Here is a 9,818-nt window from a genome sequence, read left to right as displayed (position 1 = left end):
AAACCATATTAAATTTTTTTTTTTTCAAAATTACGAAATAAATTTTCATTATGATAATTAAAAAGAAGAAGGAAAACAATTAAGGAACAAATCAATTCAAATTAATGCTTTGATTTATTTTTCATATTCATAATTATTAAAGATTAAAATAAAAAATCTCTGCATTAAAATGACAGATGCAGGTTATGTTTGTCATTTTCATATAATTTCATACTTTATTGTTGATGTGATTTGTTAAATATCAAGTTTGGTTATTTATCTAGTTGCTCACAAATATTTTAGTTTATAATTCAATGATTAAAATGTTATTAAAACTTGACATCTTGGGATTAATTAATTTATTTTTAAAACGTCAGTCACACCAAAGCTGATCTCAACTTAGACTGACTTAGAAAATTCCACACAATGCCATGTAGATATACCGAGGCACACGAACAAGACCGAGTCTTACCGATAACACCCGAAAATCAAATTGTTGTGCAGCACGGTAATATTTGCCTTGAAACTGGACAATATTTATTGAGCAGCCGAACAAATATTATCAAGCAACACAACAAATATTATTGGATGGTAAAAATTGTTGTGCAGCTAAATAAAATTTGTTCAACGATACAATAAAATTTGTTGTAGCACAACAAATTTTGTTTAACGATAGAACAATTTTTGTTGCAGCACAACAAAAAGCGACAGGATAGGATTTCGCCTCTAGTTTGTTGTGCTCTCACAACAATTTTTGTGGTTTTTTTTTCTCAGTGTATGGACGCCATTTTGCCCCAATATAGTGCGTAAGGATACTTTTATGGACGATTTCTAGTTGAAAAATTGTGCGTAAAAGTATTTCTTTACAAGTTATAAAATAAGGAGTTATAGATTTTTGAAAAGTTATTATTTAAAACCTAATATAAAACCTCTGTGACTACTCGATTTTGAGTTATAGCTTGTGCTGTTTTCATTTTTTAGGCAAGGTAAACTCGTGATAAAATGGTGTTATAGACTTCGTATTAGGCGTCAAACATGCGTACTCCAAAAATCTATCGCCTCTCCGAAACAATTTTGATCTATGAAACACATTTTTTATAAAAAATGAAAAGAACCGATTTTTTTTTTTTTTTAATTTAGTTTTTAGAAAAAAAAAAAAAGTGGCTGAAGAGACAATGCCCTTTCCTATAATGAGCGATGGAGTTTCAAAAGATGGATTGTTTATGCCTACTACGAAGTGTCTCTATCACAATTTTCTCATAAGTTAATGCTTGCTTAGTTTTTTAGTAATTTTTAAAAAACGCCCTAACTTTTGCGAAAATCGTCATAGATACTTTGTAGAAGATTTAAAAAGAGTGCGTGGTAAAATTCTTCAATTTTTTATCAAAACTTTTTTCAAAATAAATTATAGTTTTCATAAAATAATAAAAAAAAAAATTTTTGTCATTTTTATTTCAAAGATCGAAAAAAATTGACTATAATATTATATTGTTACTGTTCAAAATCATTAAAATAAATCAAATTTAACACGGCCCTAGCCGGTGTATTAAAATTTTTCATTTTCAACGGTAACGCGAGCGACATGCCCCAACAAACGTTACCAGATATTTTTTTTTTTTTGAAATTTTCGTTATGTAAAAAAAAAGAATAAGTAACTGTTATACAGTATATAATAATCATATACAATTTTATACAATTATTAAACAAAAAACTTTCAATATCAACTACATAACAACGGCTCTTAATATATTTATATATGTTGAAAGATTAAAAACTAATCAGTCTTGGTGACCCAAAAAACAATCGACACTCGGCCGACAAATGGCAAGTCACAGGTTGGCTGCAGTCTTTAATGTGCCAACTCTTTGCTTAATTGTATATTCCAAGTCCTGGGCCCCTGGCCCCCCAATAATTAACCAAGGCTCGGCCGGTGAATGAATCAATAGCTGGCTAGCCCTTAATGAGCCACGCCTTCCCAGGTAGAAATATTAGTCTCAGAGTTCGACACTAAGCCTCGTTCGACGTCGAAGACCGAGCTCGATTCTATGTCGAAATGTTACACGTTTCGACGTCGAAACGAGGTTAAAACGAGGTAGAAAATAAAAATCACCCAAAAAGACTTAAATAATGGATATTATACTAGAAAATCCATATTATTAGTTATATATTAAACACAAATATGAATATAAAAATCATAATAATACTAAATTTATAAGGTTTTTATGTATTCTAATTTCTAACCCGATGCGAGCTCGTTTCGACGTCAAAAAGTAACGTTATTCGACGTTGAATCGAGGCTAAATCAAGCTAGAAAATAAAATGCATAGAAAATTATTAAATTTTTAATAATAATAATAAAAGTAATATATAATATTATCTAGTAAAAATAATATAATAATAAATTATTCCATATATTATTATTATATTGTATATTATTGTTGTTTTATAGATAGAGTGGGTATAAGCAGAGTGAAGCCACCAAGGTCCCATTTGTCCGACATTTTGTGCTCGCCGTATGGAGTGGGTATAAGAGGTTTTCGTCACTTCCGAATTCACCGTATGGAGTGGGTACACTGAGAGAAATTTTAACTAAAAATTAAAACCCATGTTGAATAGAAATTACTATACTGCTTTGTAATTTTTGTTTTATTTCTGGGATTGGCCGCGAGAGATGATATTCTACAATAAAATTATGTAAAATGTCACACAATGTCAAAAAATTGTTATGTTACTTCAAGTCTCTGTACATCGTTATCTATTGCAGATAGACATGGGGTTGAGAGGAGTTAATTATTGAGAATTTAATTCTAAACAATTTATAAAGAATTCCTTTTTTTGATTAATGTCTTAGATAATGAGTTATGAGTTAATTAAAATAAAGCACATACATGTTTTGTGGAAACGACAAAAAATTTTATAAGTTCGAATAAACAATACTGAACAATTTAATAAATATTCTAATATATATAATAAAATTTATCATGTACACATATAAAAGTTAGCATAGACTTAAATATTTTTTACTATATCGCTTTGTAAAAATTCTGGTTGTGGGGCGAAATAACACAAAGATGGCCGACTGATTGAACAAATGATTGAATTGTCATGTAATTTCAAGCATTTCTACAGCCTTATCTGTTGAAGCTAGGTATGGAGTTAAGCGAGGTTTATTGTTGGTAATTTATTTCTAAACAATTTATCAAGAATGAATTTTTTCTATTTATCAATTAGTTTTCGAGTTTTGAGCGTGTAAACAGAAAAGAAAAAATGTTGCCGGGAATCGATTGCCGTTCTCCGTGAATCTAGCACAAACTGCCGAGCTTAGCACAAAAAATGTCCAACTTTTAAATAAAATTTATAATAAAATATAGTGAATTCTAAAACCGGTAGTGCGTAAATTCTCAATCTGCTAGAATTTACTTGTGAGTTTCGTGAATTTAGTCATTTTTTTTAAAGAAAAATTACAATAAAATTATGTAATTTTTATGGCTCAGTGTTGTATATAGTCAATGGCCAAATTTTTTACATAACTTTATATTGTAAAAATTATTTATCAATATACGAATAATTCTTACAAATAATCGGAGGAACGCAGTTTTTACTATTCGCTTTGTAATTTTTTCTTATACGTTTGTAATTTTTAGTTAAAATTTCTCTCAGTGTATAAGAGGGTTCCGTCACTTCAGAGGTAAAAATCATCTATGGCTTCACTCCGCTTATACCCACTCTATTTATAGAGGCCTAAGAGCGCTCCCTACAATAATAAAAAAAAAAAATATCGAGATGCTCTTGACCTGCCAATATTTTATATAATTAAATAGATATAAATAATTAAAGAGGCTCATAAATATAAATGTCCAAGGGAAAGCAGTAGCTCAGGAAAATATGTAGCTAAGGAATTACAGTTGCTAAAAAAATTATGTTTCGAGCAATATTATTTCCTTAAAACATATTTTTTTGGCAACTGTAATTTCTTAGCTACTGCTTTTCCTTGGACATTTTTTTTTTTGAAAAGAAAATTACATCCCAGGTAGGATCCCACAAGGGTGAACGGCCGTGCCAGGCTTGTTACAAGCTTGTGTTTCCTAGCCTTGGTGGACTAGAATGTGCCTAGCTTGGCACAGAGAATTTCTCCAGTCATTGCACAAGACTTGTTAATCTAGGCTTGTACCAAGCCTGTGTCGATTGTTATTTCCAAGCCTCACACAAGGTTAAAAATTCCAAGCTCGTGTCAAGCTTGTATTTACAGTCATTGCACAAGACTTGTTATTCCAGGCTTGTACCAAGCCTGTGACAATCGTTAATTCCAAGCTTTACACAAGGTTAAAAATTCCAAGCTCGTATCAAGCCTGTATTTACAGTCATTGCACAAGACTTGCTAGTCCAGGCTTGTACCAAGCCTGTGTCAATCGGTAATTCCAAGCCTTACACAAGGTTAAAAATTCCAAGATTGTGTCAAGCCTGTATTTACAGTCATTGCACAAGACTTGTTAGTCCAGGCTTGTAACAAGCCTGTGTCAATCGTTAATTCCAAGTCTCACACAAGGTTAAAAATTCCAAGCTCATGTCAAGCCTGTATTTACAGTCATTGCGCAAGACTTGTTAGTTCAGGCTTGTACCAAGCCTGTGTCAATCGTTAATTCCAAGTCTCACACAAGATTAAAAATTTCAAGGTTGTGTCAAGCTTGTTTTTCCAGTCACTAGACAAGCCTTGTTAATCCAGGCTCGACACAAGACTGTCCCCTTGATTTTTCCCGCCCTCACACAAGCTTCGTAATACAGCCTTGTTTCAAGCTGGTGCCCATTGTTTCACCAAGCCCGACACGAGACTTGACTTATGCATATATTTAACTCAAAAAAAAAAATTCTAGTAATTAGATATATAAATTTAATATAAATTTCAAATAAAAATTATCAGGCTTTGACTATTGTGTGAGGCATTCGCGAGGACTGTGTGCTTAGTCTCAATAGAATTTATTTATATAAAAAATTTTGACGACCACTTTTATCAATACCCCGATGGTCGACATGATAGTGCATTGGACTTCCACGTGAGAGGCCCCGGATCGATCCCGCGTCGCGTCCCTAGTTTTTCGTTTAATTATTATCGTTTAATAGAGTTGTCTGAATTAAAAAATAACAATGTCGGAATTATTAAATTATCAATAATAATAGATTAACCATAATAATTTATTTATATTTTTTTTAAAATTGTTTTTGGGAGCTTGAGTCAAGCCCGAGGCACAAGCCTTGGGACAAGGCTGGAATACGAGTCTTGACACGAGGCTGGGACACGAGCCTTGGCACAAGGCTTGTCATCAAGCTTGTAACATAGGCACATTTCCAATCACTTAACAACCTTGGCACAAGCTTGTAGCACAAGCTAGACATAAGCATGTGAGCCTTGTGCACAAGCTTGTGCCAGGCCCGGCACAATCGTTTACTCCTACCTGGGATGTATATAATTTTTTTGATTTCGTTTTTATTTTTTATTGCTTAAACTAATTATCATAAAAAAACATTTATTTGGAGAAAAATATGTATTTTTTAATTTTATCGATGATTGTATTTTTTTTTTTTTTTTTTTTATTTTTCAATTTTAAATTTTCTTATTTTCCGCCCACAGCAACATAGCATTTTCTTGTCTTCGAGCGCTCAACGTGTTATTGCATCCGGACCCTCAATTAATTTATAATGAATATTCTTATTATAACTTTTACTATTTCATTTGTTTTAAAGTTTAGAAAGTTTAGAAAGTTAGAAAAAATAAGAAGCCCTGTGGTCTAGTGGTCAAGGCCTTTGCTCGGAAAGCAAAAGATCCGGGTTCGATTCCCGGCGGGGGAACTTCGTTGTTTTTTCTAAGTTTCTGGTTTTTTTTTTTTTTCTTTTTCATCAAGTTAACTCCGACGTCCTTCTATGCGTCAATTCATTTTTTGAAAAAAAAAAAAAATCAATTCAATGTTTTCAATTATAATGGAAACTTATTTTCTGTCAGTTTACGGTTCATACAATTCACTATTCTTAACATTCCAAGTGGCGTAAATGACCGGGAGCGTCATAAGCGTATAAGCTTATACCCACTCTAGGAGCGTGTATTTATTGGTGACTGCACTGCGTAAATTTTCAGAGGATCATTTTAATTCTGTCCACAACAACAGACCCAGGTAGGATCCCACAAGGGTGAACGGCCGTGCCAGGCTTGTTACAAGCTTGTGTTTCCTAGCCTTGGTGGACTAGAATGTGCCTAGCTTGGCACAGAGAATTTTTCCAGTCATTGCACAAGACTTGTTAATCTAGGCTTGTACCAAGCCTGTGTCGATTGTTATTTCCAAGCCTCACACAAGGTTAAAAATTCCAAGCTCGTGTCAAGCTTGTATTTCCAGTCATTGCACAAGACTTGTTATTCCAGGCTTGTACCAAGCCTGTGACAATCGTTAATTCCAAGCCTCACACAAGGTTAAAAATTCCAAGCTCGTGTCAAGCTTGTATTTACAGTCATTGCACAAGACTTGTTATTCCAGGCTTGTACCAAGCCTGTGACAATCGTTAATTCCAAGCCTTACACAAGGTTAAAAATTCCAAGCTCGTATCAAGCCTGTATTTACAGTCATTGCACAAGACTTGCTAGTCCAGAATTGTACCAAGCCTGTGTCAATCGGTAATTCCAAGCCTTAAACAAGGTTGAAATTTCCAAGATTGTGCCGAGCCTGTATTTACAGTCATTGCACAAGACTTGTTAGTCCAGGCTTGTAACAAGCATGTGTTAATCGTTAATTCCAAGCCTCACACAAGGTTAAAAATTCCAAGCTCGTGTCAAGCCTGTATTTACAGTCATTGCACAAGACTTGTTAGTCCAGGCTTGTACCAAGCCTGTGTTAATCGTTAGTTCCAAGCCTCACACAAGATTAAAAATTTCAAGGTTGTGTCAAGCCTGTTTTTCCAGTCACTATACACGCCTTGTTAATCCAGGCTCGACACAAGACTGTCCCCTTGATTTTTCCCGCCCTCACACGAGCCTCGTAATACAGCCTTGTTTCAAGCTGGTGCCCATTGTTTCATCAAGCCCGACACGAGACTTGACTTAAGCATATATTTAACTCAAAAAAAAAAATTATAGTAATTAGATATATAAATTTAATATAAATTTCAAATAAAAATTATTAGGCTTTGACTATTGTGTGAGGCATTCGCGAGGACTGTGTGTTTAGTCTCAATAGAATTTATTTATATAAAAAATTTTGACGACCACTTTCATCAATACCCCGATGGTCGACATGATAGTGCATTGGACTTCCACGTGAGAGGCCCCGGATCGATCCCGCGTCGCGTCCCTAGTTTTTCGTTTAATTATTATCGTTTAATAGAATTGTCTGAATCAAAAAATAACAATGTCGGAATTATTAAATTAACAATAATAATAGATTAACCATAATAATTTATTTATTTTTTTTTTTAAATTGTTTTTGGAAGCTTGAGTCAAGCCCGAGGCACAAGCCTTGGCACAAGGCTGGAATACGAGTCTTGACACGAGTCTTGACACGAGGCTGGGACACGAGCCTTGGCACAAGGCTTGTCATCAAGCTTGTAACATAGGCACATTTCCAATCACTTAACAACCTTGGCACAAGCTTGTAGCACAATCTAGACACAAGCATGTGAGCCTTGTGCACAAGCTTGTGCCAGGCCTGGCACAATCGTTTACTCCTACCTGGGGAGTAAAACTTTATAAAAATACAGAGAAAAAAAAAATTTTTTTTTTGCTATGGTGCAATGTAATTTTTAGGCTGGATTATTTTAAACTTTAAATTTGGTTTCTGTAAACATTTCTTTATGCGTTGTAATTTTTTCATCGGGAAATAGCAAAAAAAAAAAAAAAACATGACGAAATCGCTATGGTACATTTTAATTTTTCAAGACTAGAATTGTTTTTTTTTTTCGTTAAATGATAGTAAATTTTTTAATAGTCAAAAGATAGTTCTATGGTAATGTGGCAACATAGTAAAATAGAGTGAAAATTTTTCTTCATGCAGCACCCGCTGTGCACATCGAACTTTGTCAATTGTCATTGAGGAATTGGGCGTACTTCACTGATAGTGGTTCCATAACGCCTAAATCCAATGGCTGAAGACGATGTGTGCAGTGTGGAGAAAAGCATATATAATTACCACGTGATTATCTCGAGAAAATGTTGATACTGCCAGGTTCCTTGTGTGGCTGGAGTGTCCATCGAGAGCCAGCAAAACTGGACTCTTTTCGGTAGGCTTTACTACCTCACGAACCATTGAAACCACTGCATGAACAATTCCGCCGTCATCCAGCCTTTTTCGGAAACCAATCTCCAGGTTCCTTCAGTTGTATTGGCTATAAGAGACGGAATTATTTTTTTCCTGGTAAAAATAAAAAATGGTCGTAATTTTTCACCAGCAGCAGAGACACACTGTTGACGTTAATGTCTTGCTTCTGTCACTGGTAACAATAAATCTAACTTGTCGCTTGCCCTCTGATGAGAATATTAGTTCTTGCGTTTTTGGGTTGACTGAAATTGATATTTCGTCAACATTCTCCATCGCTCGGGTTCGTGTCTCCACCAGGGCCTATACTCTAATGATATCGTTTATTTTGAGTAGTTGTTCAAGTAAATTAAAATAATCTTAAACAACTACTCGATTGAACCCTCTGACTCTGTAAATAGACACTGACTCTGGCTTTCGGAGTACCAAAGATGGGTGAAAATGTTCCTAACACTCCATTTTTGCAAGGTTGCTGAATATTATTCCAAACAGCAGCGATAGTTGTTTGTGTTGTTCCCAGTACTCCATATTTCTCCCAAATTGACCCATGCGGAGAAATGAGTGGAAAAACTTTTTATTTTTATCTCGGAGAAATATTTCAGAACGTTTCTCCACCCAAGTCAATTCGGAGAAAATTTGGAAAAAAAATTTGATACCTTTTTCCATTCATTTCTTGAGCTGCTAAAAAAATGGCTGAGACTCATACAGTTCAGATGCTTGTCTGATGGACATATCATTTCTTACGACTTCGTGTATTGCTTTACCCATCGTATGTTTGTCCCAAAATTGTCGATCTTCTTTCCTTTCATAGTGACTCATTATTTTAATTTAAATCAATTAAAGTAATTATAGCAAAGATAATTAAATTAATTTGCAGAAAAATCCATTAATAACATTTTACTAGAAAAGACAGCAAAGTGAAACAACAGAATTTTTTCCATTATTCTGTATAAGAATTGGGATCCAATTCAATTTTCACCAAAAAGGAAAAATCAAAAACCTCAAAAGGGGAAAAAATTCAGATTTCCAGGATCCCACAAAAATGCCCATGGATCAAGACCTGCTGGCACCTGATCACTTCAAGTAAGAAAATTATTAATTATCGACGTTATCGACTATTAAAAAAACTCCATTATATTTCCACTTTTTGGTTTTAGGTTTTAGATTTAAAAATTTTAGAAAAAATCAATGAATCGAAAAATTTAAAAATTTAAAAAAAAAAAAAAACTAAACATAACCTAAGTTAAATATGTCATTAATTAGTAGTTCGAAGGTGATAAAATTCCATCAAAAACGATTTAAAAAAGTTGAAAAAAAAAAAATATATATTACTTTTACAGAAAAAAAGGCTGATCATTTTGAGCCACTCTCCCCTATAGGGCAATTCTGTACGAAACAAAAACTATATAAAATTTAGATAAATACAACAAAAACTGGAAGTTTTTTTTACAATATCGTCGATATGACGATACGATACGGTGTGATAATGAGACAATATATGGCACTTGAAAATTACGATACTATTCGATATGAGGCCTCATATCGTAT

General features: G+C 33.7%; 1 protein-coding gene across 1 annotated transcript in view; it reads left to right on the top strand.

Annotated features, from left to right (window-relative positions):
• Positions 1 to 2,472: 2,472 nt before the first annotated feature.
• LOC122849509 overlaps positions 2,473 to 9,818 on the top strand; it is a 28,007-nt gene continuing 20,661 nt past the window's right edge. The window contains exon 1 of the mRNA XM_044148222.1: positions 2,473 to 2,547. The gene's annotated coding sequence lies outside the window, so the exon portion shown is untranslated. The remainder of the gene's footprint in view (positions 2,548 to 9,818) is intronic.

Source organism: Aphidius gifuensis, linkage group LG2 (assembly GCF_014905175.1).
Source record: "Aphidius gifuensis isolate YNYX2018 linkage group LG2, ASM1490517v1, whole genome shotgun sequence".
NCBI lineage: Eukaryota > Metazoa > Arthropoda > Insecta > Hymenoptera > Braconidae > Aphidius > Aphidius gifuensis.
The sequence above is the reverse complement of the archived record's forward strand: the minus strand, read 5'-3'. Positions and strand labels throughout refer to the sequence as shown.